The 21,094-nt window shown below is 38.2% G+C and overlaps 1 protein-coding gene and 1 pseudogene across 10 annotated transcripts in view; one reads left to right on the top strand and one right to left on the bottom strand.

Moving 5' to 3' along the window:
- Positions 1-21,094, bottom strand: part of OXR1 (oxidation resistance 1) — a 531,828-nt gene that overhangs the window by 257,850 nt on the left and 252,884 nt on the right. The window lies entirely within an intron of this gene.
- On the top strand, positions 1,902-10,514 carry LOC105746021 (nucleolar and coiled-body phosphoprotein 1 pseudogene; annotated as a pseudogene).

Genomic DNA, 21,094 nt, shown 5'->3' with positions numbered 1-21,094 from the left:
CTCAATGACAATAAATGAGTTGCTCACTTCTACATTTTAGAGATCTGATATCAGGTCTAACATGAAAAATAAAACATTGTCCATGAAACATTCCCCCCCATGCATGATAATGTTTCTCTTGGTGTAAAAATCAAAGACAATGATGGAATCATTGGTAAGTGACATGAGTTAAATTGAAATATTTCAAGCTACAGAACTAAATGTAATTAAACCCTAAGTCTGGCTTACTCTTGGCCTTTGGTACTTTTAAAGGCTAACATTAAGCATCATATTCCATCAAGACTTAAGTCTTTATATAAAACAAGTTGGTTTATATACGTCTTCTTTATTATTTATCACAATCACATCTGAACATTTGTAATTTCCTAAATTCAGTACATCTTCACACTTCCACATTTTATTCAGACTTTTCCAATACCTCATTTTCCACTTTGTACCCAACTGTCAGAACCCTGCTCACGCATCTAGAATTCAGCTTAAATGTAATCTCCTCTGAGAAGCTTTCTATGACATTGGCCTTGGTAACCTCATACCACCTAGTAGAAGGAGATATTCATAAGTCATCCTCAATAAATGTCTATTAAATTGAATTTATCAAAGCAAAAGCTTTGGTAAGGTAATAGAGAATATCAATTACTGTAAGATTCACTTATGAAAGCAGTGTTTACTAAATCTTAGATATTTAATTATTATCTATATGATTTCTGCCATACCACATGCCAACTACATTACTTCCTTAATATTCATTAAAATTGACTCACTTTATCCAAATTTGCCAACAAGTATATTTTAAAGTGCTCGATGTATTTAGTCATGAGAAATGCAAATTGAAATCACATTATACTCATAAGACACCTACAAAAATGGCTGAAAGGAAAAAGAAAGACAATACTAAGTGTGGCATTGAGGAGCAATTGGAATTTTGCTGTACCGTTGGTGGGAGTGTAAACTGGTATGACCACTTTGAACAATATTTGTAATATCTACTAAAGCTCAGTTGTAATATCTACTAAAGCTCAGCTTTTGATATAGCAATTCTATTCTTAGGATGTGTCCTATATACATATAGATATATTCACCCAAAGATGTATTCAAGAATGTTCAAAGCAGTACTATTTGCAATGTATAAAACAAAAAATAACCCAAATGTTCATCAACAGTAGAATAGGTATATACATTACGATATATTTATAAAATTTAATTTGCTATAACAATGAAAATGAATGAAGTAGAACTACATGCAGTAACATGGATGGATTTTATTTAAAATAATGTTGAGCAAAAGAAGCCAAACCCATAAGAGCATATACTGTGTGATTTCATTTATATAAAGTTAAAACACATGCAAAACTAATGTATGGTATTAAAAATATGCATAGGTCTGAAATGGACTTAGCTGATGACACCACAACTTTGAGATAAAACTAAGAGCCACTGAAAGTGCACTTTGGGTGGACTGTACAAGGCAGGAGACCATACAATACAATGAACTCCACATTGAAAGATGGACTATGGTTAACAGTTCAAATATGAGAACATTCTCTCATAAACTATAACAAATAAACAATACTAATATTGTTAATTACAATACATGGTGTTAGTAATAGGGTGGTTTGTGGGAAAAATACACCTAATGAAAGCTATGGAATATAGATAGCAGTAACATTATGATGGTCTTTCATCATATGGAACAAATGTATCACAACAATGTAAGGTGTAGGTTGTGGCATAATGTATGGGAATCCTGTATGGTATGCATGATTGTTTTATAAACACACAACTTCTCAAAAAAAAGTATGGGGGAGTGGATGTAGCTCAAGGGGTTGAGTGCCTGCTTCCCATACAATAAATCCCAGGATTAGTTCCCGGTGCCTCCTAAAAAAAAAACAACAATAAGCAAAATGACGAGGGAAGGAACTGAGGTGAGCCAAGGTAACTCAGTGGTTGAAGGCCAGCTTCCCACATACAAAGTTCCGGGTTCAATCTCTGGTCCCTGGAACCTTAAAAAAAAGAGGGTAGGGTAACTGTTAGGGATTATTACCTTGAAAGGGACATAAAATGGTTTCTGGGATTGTGACAATGTTGGGTACAAAATGTTTGGTACAAAGATGTATTTATTTTGTGAAAATTCATTGATGTATGATTTGTGCATTTTGGGGGTAATGTTATACTTCAATATAGAAATTTAAAGAAAAGTGCTGAATTTTACAGAAAGGAAGCTGGAAGCTCTTTAGCTAGCTCTCAGCAATGATTATCAAAATGTAAATTTGAGAGGTCTGATCTCAAATTCACACAGTAGATTGTTTTACCACCAGAAACTGTTTTTATTTTACATTTCCCTGTTTAGAATTAATCTGAGTTATGAAATCAAAGTCGTATATTGGAGGATGTTAGCAGCAACAGTTATGTTAGATAAAGTGCTAGATACTTTAGCTGATGGAGTTTCTACATCACTTCAAAGCATCTAAGTGTTTCATTAGTCCTTTCTGTAGCCTCTTTGGAATGAGGAAAGGACATAGCTCTGGGATCCAGAAAGCCAAAGGCAAGCAGAAAATAGTACTTTGTTATGTCTTCTTTTTCTCCTCCTCCTCTCTCTCCCAAACACTCTTCCCAACTAAGACTTGAGGGGTATCATCTTTTTATTCTGTTGCTGAAGTCTGGAACACTGGTAGTAGGCTGGCTTAACAAAGATTTCCATTTGTACATTCTTAGAAAGCAGAACTGTGTGGGTAATTGAAGTATTCCCTAGAGATTCTAAAAATGACTATTGTGGTTGACAAGGAAACCTGCTAAATGCTACCTTCAATTTCCAAATTTCATGAAAGGGGAAGTCTTTCTAAATTTTTAACAATGTTCTTAATTAAATGTGTTACACAAATGTAAATATACAGTAATGTAATATGGAGGTGTGCATGAGATAAAATACCCATTGATAATAAATGAAACTTTATGAATAGAGATAAAAATAATCTCTTAATAAGCATTGAAAGGATCTTTGTTTAAAGTGCTCTGCATTTCCAAAGGAAAATGAGTGCTGCTTCTGTCTTGGATGGCAAATAGGCAAGGGATAAAAGAAGCGATTCCTCTTGGCCTGGCCCTGATGAAGAGATTGTCTGTTGCTTTATAATCTTGACCTTTTCTTGTTCCTGTCCTTTTGAGCAGAAAAGAATTAGTATTCTGACTCCTGTGTGCTAACATGGTAACAATATTGGGCACTTTTCTGAGATTCAGTTTCCTGAGGCCCAGTTCCCCAATTTAAAGATTGTCAGGATTACGTAAACATCATATTTGAAAATGCCCTGCACAACCTACACAGGAAGTTCTCAATATATCCAAGTTCCAATCCCCTCATAAGAGGGTGTAAGAGGATGATAGAATTTTTTTTCTTTTTTTTCTTCTCTATTTTCTTTTAAATGTTACATAAAAAATATGAGGTCCCCATAAAGTCCCCACCCCACCCACGCCACCCCTTCCACATCAACAAACTCTTCCATCATTGTGGCACATCTACTGCAACTGGTGAATACATTCTGGAGAACTGCTGCAGCATATGGACAGTGGTCCACATTGTAGTCCACACTCTGCCCCAGTCCAGCCAGTGGGCCATGACAGGACATACAAAGTCCAGCAAGGATGACAGAATTTTATTCTTCCAAGTTCCCAGGGGAGCTGAAGAAACTATATCAGTTTCTGGTCCTTCCCAGCCATAATGCTTTTAGATAAAATCTGAGCCTCAGGACTGCACTACATTTTCTAAGGGACTCTATTTACTCTGGAGTGTGGGTTTGGGAGAAAGGGTGGATGATAACAAGAGACAAGCTAAACAGGAGTCTCCTGGGTGGTGTGCAATGTGCTTTTTCTCTTGTAGTAATCCCCAAATCTTTAGAAAAACAACTAAATCCATAGGCTATTTCACTTGAGTATACATTTTTTAATCTGTGTGGGGTTGAACTAAAACAGCAAATTCTGAAGCAGAAGTGAAGACCAGGGAACCATGAGTAAGTAAAGACAAGAACTGGCAAGGAAATATGAGGAAGGCTTTTGACTTTCCTACTCTGTAAAAATCAGGTCCAAGCAAATTTCAACCAGGTTTTCAGGGAGCAGAAGAAGTCTAGTTAGGCTGATAATGAAATGTGAAGTCACAGGAACTAAAGAAAAAAAAAAAAGAATTGGCAGAAAATTTCCAATAAGAACCAATTTAAAAAGAATTACTGTCATAATAATCAGCTAAGTGTTATTCTTGGATTTATTTTCTAGAAGCCAAAGAAATACTTTCCCCTCATTTTAAAAATCACTGAGCAGAATACATGACCTCTTTTGGCTTAAAAAAGTTAACAGATTCCAAAGCCCAGAGTTTGTGTAAATGATGTGTCTTGCTTTACACGGCCCATCAAAGAGATTTCTCCCCAAAACTTGGGTCAATTCTCTATTTCAATAGTTATCACTGGGGAGAAGTTTTCTCTAACCTTCTTCACATCTAGCTCTTTATTACTTTTATTTTTGTTTATCATACTGTTTTGATCTTAGCTTCCCTTTTCTTCTCATCTTGTAGGGGTTTCACCTGTGTATCTCAGCATTTCAGGGATAAGGAAGCAAAAAGCTTTTTATCTTTCCATGTCTAACATGCCCTCCATCTTTCAACAGTTTTAAGGTGTCTAAATACGTACAATGTAACTTCCATCTTAAGCCTGTGCTCAATCCTGATACAACTTGAATGGATAAAAAGTACTATCATTTTATTATACTTGTGAATAGGAATTCTCTCTCCCATCAGTGGACCTAAAACTGAGCCTGTATTAAAACTAATGGGCTCAACATCATTAGCCATTAGGGAAATGTAAATCAAAATGACAATGAGATGCCATTTCACACTCATTAGAACGGCTGCTATTTAAAAAATGGGAAATAACAAGTCTTGGAGAAGATGCGGAGAAATAGGAACACTCATTCATTGCTGGTGACAATATAAAATGATACAGCTGTGGTGGATGATAGTTTGGTGGGCTCTGTGAAAGCTAAGTACAGAAACCCACTACTAGGCAATCCCACTACTAGGTTTATACCACCAAAGAAATGAATGCAGGGATTCGAACAGATATTTACACACCAATGTTCACAGCGGCATTATTTACAATTGCCAAAAGATGGAAACAACCCAAGTGTCCATCAAGTGTTGAATAAATAAAATGTGGTATATACATACAATGGGATATTATATAGCTGTAAAAGGAATGAAGTCCCGATAAATGCAACAACATAAATGAACCTTGAAGATATTATGTTGAGTGAAATAAGTCAGACACAAAAGGCCAAATATACTATGATCTCACTGATTTGAAATTATTAGAATAAGCAAACTTATATAGTCAGAATCTATAATGTGGGTTACCAGGGGACAAGGTGGGGATAGAGAATAGGAAGTTAAGGCTTAAAATGTATGGGATTCCTATTTGGAATGATGGAAATGTTTACATAATGGATAATGGTGATGGTATCACAACATTGTGAATGCAATTAACAACACTGAAATTTATTTATACCTCAATATGTTAATCATAAGAAGAAATGTTAGACTGTATATATGGTAACAGAATAAAAATTTTAAAAAAGCTGTGAAATACACTATACAAACAAGGAACCCTAAGTTAAACCATGGACTTAAATTAATAGTATGATATCAAAAGTGCTAACAAATGTTCTGCATTTGTGCAGAACACTGGGTATGGTGAATGGGAATTCTGTCTTTTATTTATGACTGTTCTGTACACCAACAACTTCTCTAATAAAAAAAAATAATAATAATTTTAAAAATCGGGTACGCTCCCGAGTTTGGTGGCGCTCTTGAAAAAGTGAATCTTCCACTATCCACTAATTATAGTGTCAAGATGTAGGTGGCAAAAGGAGCAATAGTTAAGAAAACCTACTATAGTTTAGTGGGACTATAACTTGTAGAGATTTACGGTGATACAACATTAGAATATAAAAATCACATTTCCATATATTGATCTGTACACCTCAAGAATAATAGCACAGTGGTTAATACCATGGACATACTGCCAGATTGCCTAGAATGGACTCCCTATTCAGGCATTTACTAAGTGTGTGATTTTGGGTAATCTTCTTAGCCTCTTCTTGCCTCAGTTTTCTTATTTGTAAAAGGTGAATATTAATAATACCTATGTTGTAAGGTTGACATGAAGATTAAATTAATATTTGTAAAAGCACTTAGAAGAGTACTTGGCATATATTAAGTGTTATAAAAGCTTTTGCTTTAAACAAAATATAAGCAAACACTGTCATTGAGCATTTATTTATAATGTACCAGCTATAAGGCCATGTGCCATCTATACATTATTTCATTTATTTATTACAACAAACCAATGAGGTAGGTATCTTGTTTCCTATTTGTATAGGAGTCAGTTGAGGTTTGGAGAAAGTTATAGTGCTAGAAACTAGGGGATCTGGTATTGCAATCAGAGCAATCTGACTTAAAGGTCATCCTTTGGAATTAGGAAATAGAGATTTACTTTAGCTCTGACACAAGCCACATTGGCTTTGGACAAGGATGTGGACTGTGTTAAGTCTGTTTTCTTACCCATAATAATGATACATATACTTACCTGCCAACACTACCTAAGACAGCTATGATAAGCATAAAATGTATTATTTTATGTGAAAGCACTTCATAAAATTCCACAATCCATAGTACTTGTAGTAACTATGTAAATTTACTCATCACCCCATTCATAAGAAGTTAAACTTACACAAATGTACATGTGCACATATATACAAGGATGCAAGTGAATGGCAATTCCCCATAGGCCCAAAACTTTAAAATGTGCTGAAATCCATTCCAGTAACTTCTAGCAAGTAGACCATCTGTGGTTTACATATCTCATCACTGTTAGAGAAGCTTTCTCCTTGCTTCCTAAAAGAGCTAATGTAAGGATATTATTTAAAGAAGTAAAGCTGCTGAGAATGCAGGTTTTTCAAATTGGACATGTGGCTGCTGCAAAAATCTGAGGTTGAGATTTTTGAGGACAAATGCCTAAAATATTTTCAAATTACAAAATTGAGGGCTTTTGTTACACCTCCTGCACTGTCTGACTGAAAATCAGCAGGGAAAAAACCCCACAAAATCAGCAAAAAAGAAGTTCAATTACAGGAGAAATGACAGATTGGAAATTTATACATTAATACAGAAAACAATCCCCTGGGACACAGAACATGCCAATTACGGCCTATTCTATAATTGCCATAGCCATACTACTCGTCATGTCCCTAAACAGGAGGATTAAGACAGAAAGTTTCATTAAATGTGGAATCAGAAATTATGCAAGTTTCTTTTATAATTCCAAATCAATGCAAAATGTTTCAACATTCCCAACATTCTTTTGGGAATGCAAATTGATGTTTGAAAAGTTAATGGGACCCAAAAATTAGATACCTTGTAATAATAGTAGTACATATTTTTAACCCTGAAATTAATTCTAAGAAATTCGTGTTTTCCTACCTTGGAAATTGAGAGAACAGAGAAATCAAGAACTTAATTCACAGGAGCAATGTTATGTAGGCATGATTTTCTAGAAATTCTCTTGTTAAATACAATTGAATTCAACTCTATAAAGGGCAAGCCCTGTAAGTATAATAAGAATCCCATAAAAGGATATATGGATTCATTGCATTATCCCTAATTTCGTGCTATCAATACAAAAATAAAATTCTGAGAAAAAGATATCCAAGTCTATAAGCTTGTCAGCTGTTTACACCCCTGTGCTTATACCAGCCCAGGAAAAGAGTTATAAAAGAAGCATTTTCTATTCAAAGTCCTCACCACCAAATCAATGTAATTCCTTCATTCATGGAACTTCTAGTCACCATTTTATTCCCAGGACTTAACATACTACATGGCATTCAGGGGCACTTAGTATATATAAATTGTTGAATGAATAAATGTTTTAATTATGGGAAAAACAAGGAATAGTATAAAAATGCAAGGTAATCACATACTAAAAATGCATGAAAGCAAACAAAATGAGTAAGAATTTAGGCAGCTGGGTAGCAGATAGCATGATCAATCTAAGACACTGCATAGCTTTAGCTTTCCCCTGACTCCATTAGTGGAATGTGCATTGCAGCTTGGAGAGAAAAAGGCAAATAATTTCATCTCAATCATCGAAACGATGATAAACCCAAACACTCTCACAATCCATTATTAACTAAGTTTAGTTTTGTATTTTCTAAAGAAACACTCTGCAGCTTTGATCAGTTCACATCCTTACACAAAAAATTTCAGTGGCGGTTTGGTGTAATGAAAAGTGCAAACTCTAAATGCTAATCTGATATAGTGAAAAGAGCAAGAAATCTGGAATCAGAGTGATGTGTATAGCCTGGAGGATGGCAGACTTCGGCTAGGCCACGTAGTTCCCAGTGAACTTTATCCCCTCATGCTCGGCTTCCTGCACAACAACCAGCTCTTGGAGGTGGCAAACAAGTTCTCCAAGGCAGCAGGTGCTACTCAACTGAATGCCAATGACTGTTCCCTTTTGGGTATCTATAGCTTCTGGCTCAAGTCTGCTAAGGCCCCAAAGTGGAAGTTACAGGTAAACGGAGCAGTGACTAAGAAGGCTAAGAAGAAGACTTCATCCAGTGAGAGCAGTGAGCAGAGCAGCAAGGAGGAAAAAGCCCAAGGACCTCCAACTAAGAAGGCTGCTGTATCTGCTAAGTCGGCCACTCCACGTCCCAGAAAGGCTGTGGCCAAAACATCAGAGTGCAGCAGCAGTGAAGAATCCAGGGATGATGATGAGGAGGACAAAAAGAAAAAGCCTGTCCAAAGGGGAGTTAAGTCCCAAACCAAGCCAGCTAACACTCCTCCCAAGAAGACCAAGAGCTCCAAGTCTGATTCTGACTCAAGCTCAGAGGATGAGGCACCAGAGAACCAGAAGCCAAAGACAACACCTATGGCAGCTAAAGCTCAGGCAAAAGCTCTAGCCAAACCAGGCAGAGCAGCTGGGGCAGCACCTAAAGTAACCAACAGCAAAGCAGCAAGCAAACAGCAGTGACGACTCCGAGAGGAGAAGGCAGCAGCCATTTCCAAGAAGACTATATCTAAAAAAGAAGTGTTAGCCAAGGCCCCAGTGAAAGCAACTGCCACCCCTAAACAGAAGAGTTCTAGCAGCAAGGACTCCTCCAGTGAGGAGCAAGAGGAAAAGAAAACACCCATGAAGAAAAACACAAGTTCTTACAGTTCAGCCCTCCAGCTTCTGCTTTCCCACTGAAGGAGTCCCTGGGGACCCCGTCCCCCAAGAAAGCTGCAGAGGAAAGCAGTGAGGACAGCAGTGATGAGTCTGATTCAAGTTCCGAAGGATGAAGAAAAACCCCCAGCTAAAGCAGTCTTCTTCAAAGCAACCACTAAACCAGCTCCAGCAAAGAAGGCCACAGAAAGCTCTTCAGACAGGGCGGACTCAGACAGTTCTGAGGATGAAGCTCCTGCCGCGCCAGCCAGCACCACTAAGAATCCCTCAGGTAAGCCACTACCAAACAGCCTGCAGCTTAAGCAGCTGCAACTCCTAAGCTACCTGCAGGCAGTAGCCACAAAAGCTCCAGTGAGGAGGAGAACAGTTCTAATGGGGGGGGGGGGGGGGGGGAAGACAAAGACTATGGCCACATCTAAGTCCAAAGTTACAGCCCAAGTAACTCCATCTCTGCCTGCCAGAGATACCCCTTGGGCGGGGACAGCACCTCTGATTCAGAAAGCCCCAGTAGTGAGGACGAGGAGGAGGAACAGAAGATATCTAGTCTCCCCATTGAAAAGAAGCCACACGGTTTTGCCATCTCAGAACTGTAAGCTTTTATCCTAATAGATCCCCATTATAAAAGCAAAAAAAAAAAGCAGCAGCCACAGAAGGCAGCAGGAGTTGCAGCCCCTCCAAAAAGAAAGTAAAGGCCAGAAGCAACAGCAGTTCTGATGACTCCAGTGAGGAAGAGAAGGAGAAGCCAAGGGCAAGTGTACCCCAAGGCCATAAGCACCGAAGGCCAATGTCCAGAATGGAAAAAGCACTAAGAACAAAAACGAGAAGGAGGGGGTGGAGGAGGAAGGAAAGAAAAGGGTGACAGTGGGGGCGTCCAAGCCAGGCTCAGGAAAGAAGCGGAAGCAGAATAAAGCTGCCAAGGAGGCAGAAACTTAAGTCAAAAAGCTGAAGCTCCAGATTCCCAACACCCTTCCAAAAAGGAAGAAAGCGGAGAAAAGGGTATCATGCCCATTCTGAAGGGTCAGGGAATAGGAAATCGAGGTGGATGAGCAAGTGGCAGACGCTTCCTTTGAGCAGCTGGAGACTGGGGGGAAGCGAGCCAATCAGGTTCCAAAGTACACCAAAGGCAAATCCTCCCAGCATGAGAAAACCTGGAAGAAGCTGGACAGCTTCTGCAGAGGTGCCATTTCAGTCCAGGTCAATTCCACTAAGTTTGATAGCATGACCTGGGCCATCTGTGGTGAAGCAGCAGGGATGATGTGAGAGCAGTTCCTCAATGGACAGGAACCCTCTTCTCTTAGAGGAGGGTCTGGATGATGGCAACAGTTAGAGCTGATCCTAAGACTCTGCAACTTAACATCCTCCCCGGTCCTTTTCTATGATCCTTATTTGCACAGATTTGTTTTTGAACGTTGTATAGCAGGGACAGCTAAAAGGAGTATTATTTTTAAAGGAAATTTGTTTCATAGGTAGTTCAACCTAGTCATCCCCTTCTCCCTGTTCTGGGGAAGTCCTCATTCAGATATATTGGTATATTTTATATTTAAAAATTTCCTCTTGATTTTTGTTGTGGTTGTAATTTCCAAGGCAGGTTTCCACAGATAAAATCCTAGCTATTGTTCAAGACAGAAAAAAGGTCACATGTGTGAATTTTTATAATTTACTTGGAGGAGAATTCTGCCTTTATGAGTGCACATGTGGTCCACTTCTCTCTGCTATCCCTCAAAGCCCTGGGGAGGGGAAATTAAAGAATGGTGAATGCCTACCTATAGCAGTTTAATATATATATATATATATATATATTTTTTTTTTTTACTTTTGGTATTAGTTTCCAACATCACTATTTTTTAAATTGTCTTTTGTATATATGACTTTGGATTATGCTTGTAATCTGATCTGTACCTGGGCATGTTTGGGTTATGATTAGGGCATTGACTCCCCGCCACTTGGTGGGTGGGGACTCACAGATAAAAAGCATGGCAAAGGACAGAGTTGGAGCTTTTAATGCGAGGGTTTCTGATGTTGGAGTTTGATGCTACAGACGTAAGCTGGAGCCCTGGGCAAATAAGCTCACAGAGGAAAGAGAAGCCTGGAAGAAAGGAACCTTGAACCCAGAAAAAAGCAAGGCCCAGGAATGGAGGAACCTAGGAAGCCTGAACCCTCGCAGACGTCGGCAGCCATCTTGCTCCAAATAAACCTTGGTGAGAGAAGTAACTTATGCTTTATGGCCTGGTATCAGTAAGCTCCTGCCCCAGATAAATACCCTTTATAAAAACCAACCAATTTCTGGTATTTTGCATCAGCACCCCTTTGGCTGACTTATACACTACTTACGTGTCTGCTAAGCATGCACTATGTATTTAGTTGTTTTTGTTTTTGTTTTTCATTGGGATGGGACCAAGTATTTAGCCAGCATGTACCTACCTACCTTTTGGGATAAAATTCACTGTTTTATTACAGGTAAATTTTGGTGTGGTATGAATGCTGTGGGTCAGTCAGATAATTTTTTTTCTGTACTTTTATCATTACATAATGCTTGCAATAAATGGCTTAAAAAGAAAAGAAATCAGGAATCAAAGATCTTGGTTCAAATTCAGATTCTGCTGCTTTTAAACGACTCCATGATAAAAAATTTAATTTTATTGATTGGAAAATGTCATGGAACAGTCATTATGAATTCTGCACATCATCTTTCTAAGAATTAAGTTTCAAAGCACTAAGTTAATAACATTTTTATGAGTTTCCCCCAGCATGTACTTTCAAATTATGCCACTATGTTGAAAGCACTCACTTTGAAACTATACAAATTTCCAATTTATTTCAGTTTTTGCCTGGGAACTTCAAAGCCTTTCAACTAGAAAATCCTGAAAGTGGAAACACATTATGTAAATCCAAAGATTAGGGCTTGAAGAAGATTTGGAAGTCAAATTCTTATAAATGTTAAGCAGTCTTCTGCGAAAACCCATAGAGCTGAAATTTAATTTCATTACCTCTGATGAAATGATTTGTAACATGCTATTGCCACATCGATCATATTCTGTTTATTCATTTTAAGAAGAAGGAATCAGAATAAATAAGACTATTTAGAGACTTTAGGCTTCTATCCAACATTACTGATCAAAGAAATCTATTTTTAGCAGAGCCCATTACAAACTATCTGTATAAAGCATATGGACTAACTGATTAAAATGGAGTTTTGCTTATGTACAACATAAGGCAACTCTAAACTTAATCAAGATAGCTTCTGCAGGTAATAATAATTAGGTCAAAGCTCAACGGTACATAGTTAAAGTACAAATGTAGCACAGCAAGCCCCATCTTAATCTTGCCAAACGAAAACACAAGAAATGGAAAAAAAGCTATACAACAAAAGTATGGGTCTCTTATTTACACATTAATTTAGGAACTTGATGGAAAACATAAGTCTCAATCTGTTATTTCTTGACCTCTGCAAAATAAATCATCCTATAAATAAATTCTCAGGTCATCCTAAACTTTTTCAAATGAAAATGACATTTTATGTTTTTTCAAATGCAGAATTACATTATTGATGATATTATTGATAGAAAAGGATTGTTTTAAAAACTGACCCATTTAGATTCTGATTTGCTACCATAGAGCATGCCATGTCCTCTCTAGGTTAACGTGTTATCTTCTTTTTTGATGAGAGTGGCTTAACAGTCCTTATCTTAAAGGGTTATTAAAAAGGATTACATAATATCTGTATAAAGCATTCAGCATGGCAAACACTGGTATGTATAATCACTCAACGTTTTTTTTTTAAAACCACCCCATCTATCTTGAAACATTCTACCTGAGATTACCTGACCCACAATTCCTCTAATCCTTTTCTCATTATTCCTTGAAGGTGCTCTTTCTCTTTTCAGCCCCTAAATTTTGAATATCACTGGGGCCTAATGGTGCTGGGCCTCCCTCTGTTCCATTTTCAATATTTTACTAGATGATCTCATTCATTCCTTTGGGATTAAATATTTATATGACAAACATTCCCTATTATACTTCCAGCCCAAAGTTTCTCAGGAACCATAAACTTGAATATCCAATTGACTACTTAGTATTAGCCATTACATGTAGCACATCTCAAAATAAACGTGCCTTCAGAGACTTGATTGCTAAACTCACCCCCAACCTTCCCTCCTGCCTTCCTTTTCTGTAAATGGTACCACATCTACACAGTTACCCAGGCCAGAAACTTGGAAGCAATCCTTAATCCCTTACTTTGGGCCACTCCCCACTTGTAATTCATTAGCAAATTCTCTCTTTTCTACCTCCACGTTTGATTTCAAATTTCTCTTCTCCTCTCCATGCCACCACCTTAGTCTGACTCTTCTGGACTACTCCCAAAGCTTCCAAACTGGTCTTCTCTGCACTCTCTATTACTTATTCTCCTTATAGCAGCCATAGCGAGTATGTTAAAGCATAAAGCAGATAACTCATAACTCATTTTTCTGCTTCTAAGAATTGAATGGCTTTCCCCTTTGGCCAGATGAATTTCTAATTTTTTCTCTGGTCTAAAAAGGGCCCGATATACCTCATTTTCTGCCTCATCTTTGGAGGTCATTCTTGCCCACCATGTTTCTAGTCACCTTGGTACTTTTCAAGTTCCCCAAATATTTCAATCACTTTCCCTCCTTAGGGCCTTTGCATATGCTAGTCCCTAAAATGTTCTTCAGGTTGCTGGTTGCTTCCCACTTTTAAGTGTCCTCCTCAGAGAGACCATCTTGTATAATTCTAAGTAGTTATCTCTTATTTTACTGCTCCATGCCCCACCCCTCCACCCCAGGTTATTCTTTAGCGGTGTACTCTGCTTATCTGCTTCTCATGGTATTTATCACAAAGTCTAATGATGTTCTTTCCATGTTTACTTATTTCTGTTCTATCACCCCCACTGAACTATAAAGCATACTTACTTTATGCACCTAACACAAGGTCCTGCACATACTATATACACCAAAACTATTTACTGCGTGAAGGGATGAATAAAGGACCCCTCTACACATGTCTTCGTGGAGGAGATTTGCAGGGACATGATGTTCTGTTTATTTTCTCAATCTTCTTTCATTCTTAGTTTGGCTCAGTCACAATGCCTCGAATCTTTCTCAAGAAATTACTGTCGTATCTTTTTGGTTAGAAAATAACATAACAGTTATGTCAAAAAAGAACTGCCTGCTGATCTACTTCTTGGACGGTTTTGAAAATTAAAAATTATAGTTGAATACATGATCTATGAAATAGGCTTTACATTTAAGACCCCTCTAAATACACACTGATTTACTGGCATTGTGCTAATGAGCCTTTCACTTGTGCATTTTCCAGACCTCATGCCAGATGGTAAATTACGTTAGGAGAAACCTCAAATGGAGACTGAATGCAGAGAAGCAAAATATTCCACATTAACAAAGCCAGAAAAAAGGGCAATGGAAATTATACATATAGTTAATTTCTAATTCAATGAAAGGCTGATAGAAATTTCTAGATAACATTTTATTTATATTCAGTCAATCATTATTAAAGAATAAGAAGTAAAATCTTATGATTGCAAAAAAGTAGCAAACCATATTTACTAGTAGATTAGAATATTTTTAAATCTGTAAGGAACCTTGTCAACCACTTAATTTTATGGTGGTGGTAAGGGAACTAGTATTTCTGGATCTCCTGCTCTGTGTTAAAGAAATCACAAGTTATTGCCTTTAATCCAGAGACTAAAGCCATAAGCTACTTGAAGTTGAAAATGATATTTGAACCAACAATGCCTTGTAGTCTGCCAGCTACACAGTATTCATACAAATGACACAGCAAGGATTATCTTGAAGTCCACTCATGAATACTCAGTTGCTTTACATCACGAATCTGATATTGGCAATACAATTTTATGGGTGCTGGTCTGGGCTCTTTTCCACTGTGACTGAGTTAAAATGAAAACACCAGTGTTCTGACCTAGTTTCTGCCATTATGAGAAAGAAAACTTGAAGTAAAGCACTTAACCTGAATCTCAGAATTTCCATCTCTGCAATGGTGATCAACACCCTTGCCATATTTTTTTAACAACACTACATGTTGTTCTTTTCCCCAAATAGCTGCTGTAGCACTTTGACATAGTTATGAATTCCAAAAATAGATGTTGGATTATGTTTGTAAACTGGTTTGAACCTAGGCATGATTAAGTTATGATTAAGGCTTTGATTGGGCCACGTCACTAGGGCATTGAGTCCCCACCCTCCAAGGGGTGGCAAATAAAATAAAAGGCATGGCAAAGGACACAGTTGAGGGTTTTCTGATATTGGAGATTTGATCTTGGAGTTTGATGCTGAAGTCTTAAGTTGGAGCCCCAGGAAGTCAGCATGCAGAAGAAAGAGAAGCAAGCCCCAAGAAGAGAGGACCTAAGCCAGGAGAAAAACACAGAGGAATAGTGATTGCTCCTTAGACATGGCAGAAACCCTAGGGAGAGAGACAGAGCCATTCACCTGATAGTCTAAAGCTGATATTGTAGAGACAGACAAGGGCTAGAGAGCCTCATAGTCTACAGCTGACCTTGTGGAAGAAACAGAGGAGCTGAGCCCAGAGGAACCCAAGAAGCCTGATCCCTCACAGACGCTGGCAGCCATCCTGCTCCAACCCGTGGAAATAGACTTTAGTGAGGGAAGTAACTTATGCTTTATGGTCTGGTAACTGTAAGCTACTACCCCAAATAAATACCTTTTATAAAACCAAACAATTTCTGGTATTTTGCATCAGCACCCCTTTGGCTCACTACTGTAGCTGCTAAGGCCCTCTCTGTTCAAGGCACTGTACTAGACTCCAGGGAATCTTATTTTCTGGCCTCAGCATTCTGCATTTTGTTATGTGCTTAAAGCAACTCTCTCGTCAGGCAGGTTATTTTACAGGAATTTGTAGACCACTCCTTGTTGGAGATCTCTCTTCTGAAATTTTTTATTTGTGGGGAAATGCAACTCTTCCCACTGGTCACCAATAGTTCCTTCCCCACTCAGCCCCCAGGTATCTGTCTGTACACTTCCATCTTCTTCTTGCTGGATTTACTTCTCTGCTCCAGCCAGTTCTCTTGGACAAGAACTAAGACTTTCAGATAGGCTCTCCCCTGCCAATTGGAAATGAACATTCTTTTGCCCAGACTTCTGGATACCCCATGTGGAAGCTCTTTATACCCCACTGTCAGAGACCCCAGGCAGCTACAGTCTCTACTCCATTACGTTTCTCAGGTCTGAGGCAAAGTCCAATCCATTCTGTCTCCCACACTCTCTGGGGAGTTTCAATGAAGCACTTTCCCTGGATTCGAAGTAGGTTAAAAGCATCCTTCACTCCTTTCCCCTTGGGGTTTCCACAGGACTGGATTCCCAGCACAACAGCTCTCTCTGAAAATCCTGTTTTAATTACCAAACTGTTATATAGGCTGGAGGTGGGTGGGCAGCTAAAGAACACACAATCAGTTCCTGGCAACCAGTTTCCAAATCTTGATTTGGTGGTTTCACAGCTCACTTTGAAATGTGGGGAGTAATAAGTACCTTCTTGGTTCCAGCTGAAAAGGAGAGAAATGTTTAATTTTATTTAATTCCTATTACAGGCATAATGCACCTTTATTAACCTTTCTTAAGGCCATCACTCTCCTTGGCTAAGTAAGAAAGGATTGGAACTACCATAGAAAGTGGTAATAGAAAGGAGAGGACCCTCTATTTAAGGGACATTTCGAGTTAAAAGTAATTTATTTGTTTTTTAAAAATTACTCTCTCTCTATTCATTGAAAACTTATTAAGTCCAAAGCACTATACTAAGTGCTAGGGATACAAAGATGAAGAGAAGATGGTTTATTTCTGATTACCTTTTAGTCATCTATAAGAAATTGGGGTGCAGGAATTTGTGAACTGTGAGCCATTGCTACTGAGAATAATTAAATAACAGCAAAGTGCAGTTAGGATTAGAAAAAGGGGATAACGCTAATGCAGAGGACCTTCCTTCCTCTCTCCCACCCTCCCTCTTTCTCTTCCTTCCCTTCTCTTCTCTTCCTTCCCTTTCCCCTTCATTCTCTCTGCAGTAAGCACTGGGATAAAATGAGGTGGCCAAGTTTTATTTTACAGAAGGAGCTTTAAAACAAAGGAAAAGCTGCCATCTATTATCAGTATGTACAAAACAAAAGATATGTTAGATGCAATCTCAGCAAGACAGATGGCAATCTCAGAAAAAAGAGCAGAACTTTGAGTAGAAAAAATTCTCAAATCTGTGAGAATTTACAAAACTGTGGGCATTGTCATTCACATTCTTATTTTTGCCACGGATAGGTGAAAATCAACTAGACACAGTCATTTGAGAACCAATGAACTAGGTGATCTCAAATTTGAAACGTAATGACTTTGCTGTGCCAGAGTCCCTTTGTTCAAATCTGTTCTCTCCTGCCTCTATTTTTCTATGCTTTATAGCACAGTAACAGATTTTCTTACAGTTTTCCAAGCCCTGTATTCAGGACATAATCTGTGGTGCCTAGTGCAAAATGAAATTATGAGCGTTCTTGTTAAAAAATTATTAAGAATTTCAAGAAAGTGATAGTAGAGCATTAAACCATTAGATCACTCCTCACTGGATATCTCTCATCTGCAATCTCTTCTTTGCCGGTAAATGCAACTCTTCCCAGGGGTCACCAGTAGTTCCTTCCCTGGCCCCCAGGTACCTGTCAGTTCAACTCCAGCTTCTTTCTCTAAGCGTGGGACCCTGTGCTACTGCCCCGGTGACATGTCCATGAAGCCAGCCCTGCCTGTACTGCCTGACACCATCCTCCAAATTAGTTATCCCAAACCACAGCTTTTAAAAAAATGATGTTTCAGTAAACAATGCCTCAAGCAGGGGGTGTCCTGAAGGCTCTAGAGACGTCTGGACACTATAGGCAGTGCAGATAACCCCAGGAAATCAGCATCCTCTCAGTAGGCCTCACCTAAGAATATATGATAACCTATTTCCCTGATGTATCAGAGTTAGACTCATTTATAATTTTCCTATACATGATTCTTCTGCCCCATTTATTTGACCCTAGAATTAGCACTATACCCATTAAATATGTCCTAGAGACTTAAACCTTCTGGTTGTTCATGTGCCAGTTGAGCCCTGAATCTCAGCAGAGGTATAGCCAACACCTATTCTTCAGTTCATCAGACTCACCCAGGACAACGAACAAAAGGACGATGATGGACAACACCTATCCCAAAAAACAGAGAGGATCTATAACTGCAAGGAAGGCAGTTCCATCTATCTGTCCCATGGAAACTAAGCCCCGTCTTAATCAGAAGTAGAATGGGGATTGCCATTGCCAAATCCTCAAGACTGAGGAACAAACAAATGTAAGGTGGAATTGCAACTATGGACCAAAGTAGACTTATTATTATTCTAGCAATGGAAGAACTTGTATCATTGATATGAAGGTAGTGGTCACCAGAGGTTCTGAGGGGAGGGAGAGGGAAGAATAGGGCATTTGGGGGACATTGGAATTGTTCTGTGTGACATTGCAATGATGGAAACAGGCCATTATACATTTTGTCAAAACCTATAAAATTGTGCAGTGCAAAATATAAACCATAATGTAAATTATAGACCATGGTTAGTAGGAATGCTTCAATATTTGTTCATCAATTGTAGGAAATGAATCACACTAATGGAAGATATTATTAATGGAGGAGGATGTGAGAAGAGGAGGTGGAGTGTATGGGAACCTCCTATATTACCAATGTAATTTTTTATGTAATCTAAAACTTCTTTAAAAATAAAGGAAAAAATTATGTATTACCACCTAGGAACCGTGCACAAGGGAACATTTTGAGCTAGATGAAATCTTGCTATTGGTCAGTAAATCCTGTCCTTTGAGTCACACCTCAACCCCAAAATACTATAGATTGTGAATTCGAACAGTGTCTTAGCCTTCTGGCAGTTGAAATTTCCACAGTCAGTTCAAGTTAATTGTTGTGTCTGTAGGGTTATTAACAGAGTTTAAGAATAATATTTTGAGCTTATACAATTGATCAAAATGACAGGGACATTTCAAAATAAGTTCCATGTGGAGCAAAGGAAAATGAAAGTCCCAAGACCTGGGACAGCAACGGGTTATGGGGGAAGTATACTGTTCTCTGCATTTTGCACTAAAGCAGAAGTATTTAGATTGGAGAGATTTCTACTGTGCAGAGATATGGAGGCATTTCAAAGCAAGGGTAATTTGAAGAGTTCAGAGAATGCTGCTCTGGCTATCAAATCAGGCTAATCTACCATTATTCCTTCTTTGATACCACAGTGGCCTCCTCCTACTGCTTCTACTCTTTTTTCTCATTCAATACATTCTCCAGGCACAGGCAGCAGAGTGCTCTTTTGAAAACATAATTCAGATCAAGTTTCTCTCTTTCAACAGATTCTCATCTCACTGACAATAGAATCCAAACCACTTACCACAGGTTGCAAGATCCTACCTGATCTGGCCCCTCCTTACTTCACTGGCCTCATCTCCATGCTCCCCTTCACTCTCTGTTAACACTTTCTGTTCCTCAAAGCTCTTCCTAGATATTGCACTTGCTTTAGAGGTTTAGTACTAGAAGATCCCTCTACCTGAAATAGATCTTTCCTAAAGTTTCACATCTGGCTCCTTGTCATGCAGGTCTCAACTCGAAAGTTCCTTTTTAGAAAGATCTTCCTTAGTCACTCAACCTAAGTTTTAGACAACTTCCCTGAAGTGATTCCCTATCTATCCATCACCCTATTTTATTTTTATTTCCTTCAGATTATTTACCACTGATATATTTGCTTGTGTATTATTCATGACACTTATGTCCTTCAATAGTGATGTGAGAGCCAGAAGCGTCTTACACTGAGGGATCCCTGGAGCCTATAACAATGTTTTAGATGACACAACAATTTTGCAACACACTCAAATGCTTCATTTTTAATTAACTAAGAAGAAAATGTTGAGACTTTCTATCATTTAAAAATAACAATTTATCTGCAAAGATTTTGAACTAGAAAGAAATGCTATAAACATTATATCCTTTTAAAATGGCAATTTTCCTGCAGAGATTTCAAAATAAATGGGAAAAAGAATGACATCTTACATGTAGTTTGGAGCTTGGAGTTATGTACCCAAGAAAAACATGTTTTCAATCTTAATCTGTTCCTGTGGGTATGTACACACTGGAAATATTGGACCTTTGGTTAAGGTGTGGCCAAATTGAATTAGGAGGGGTCTTAATCCTATTACTAGAGGCTTTTTAGAGAAGGCCATAGAAAGGAAATCTTGAGGAGCAGCCTGAAGCTGGAAGTAAATGGAACCCAGAAATGAAAGAAGATACTCCATGTTCATTGCCATGTGATGTAAAAGCCAGGGAATCCTAAAGATTGCTGGCTAGCCAGAAGATACTGGTTCTGGGAGAAAGCAAGTCTTTTAGTCTCTGAAACTGTGAACCAGTAAATATCTGTTGTTTAAGCAAACACATTATGGTATTTGTTTTAGCAGCCAGGAAACAAATATACATATATTAATTCCATGTATGATATCCGCTATATTTTTCCTTGATGAATATAATTGTTTAATCTTTGGTAATTTCTCAGGACCTCACTTAAGCAATCTATTCACAATGACAATTTGTACAACAAAAATCCACAGAGCACTACAGTCAGGGGATAGACGTTGGTCAAGACTTAACAATTCCTGGGTCACTGTCTTTTGTTCCAGTAAGGAAATGGATGCTCAGTGACTACATATTTAGTATCCCATTTCTCAAAGCTGCAGGCAACAAAAACATTGCTTTGTTATACAACAATTACTTAAATTCCAAGTTACTGCC

This window comes from Dasypus novemcinctus, chromosome 14 (genome assembly GCF_030445035.2).
Source record: "Dasypus novemcinctus isolate mDasNov1 chromosome 14, mDasNov1.1.hap2, whole genome shotgun sequence".
Lineage (NCBI taxonomy): Eukaryota > Metazoa > Chordata > Mammalia > Cingulata > Dasypodidae > Dasypus > Dasypus novemcinctus.
This window is presented reverse-complemented; position numbering and strand designations above follow the sequence as displayed.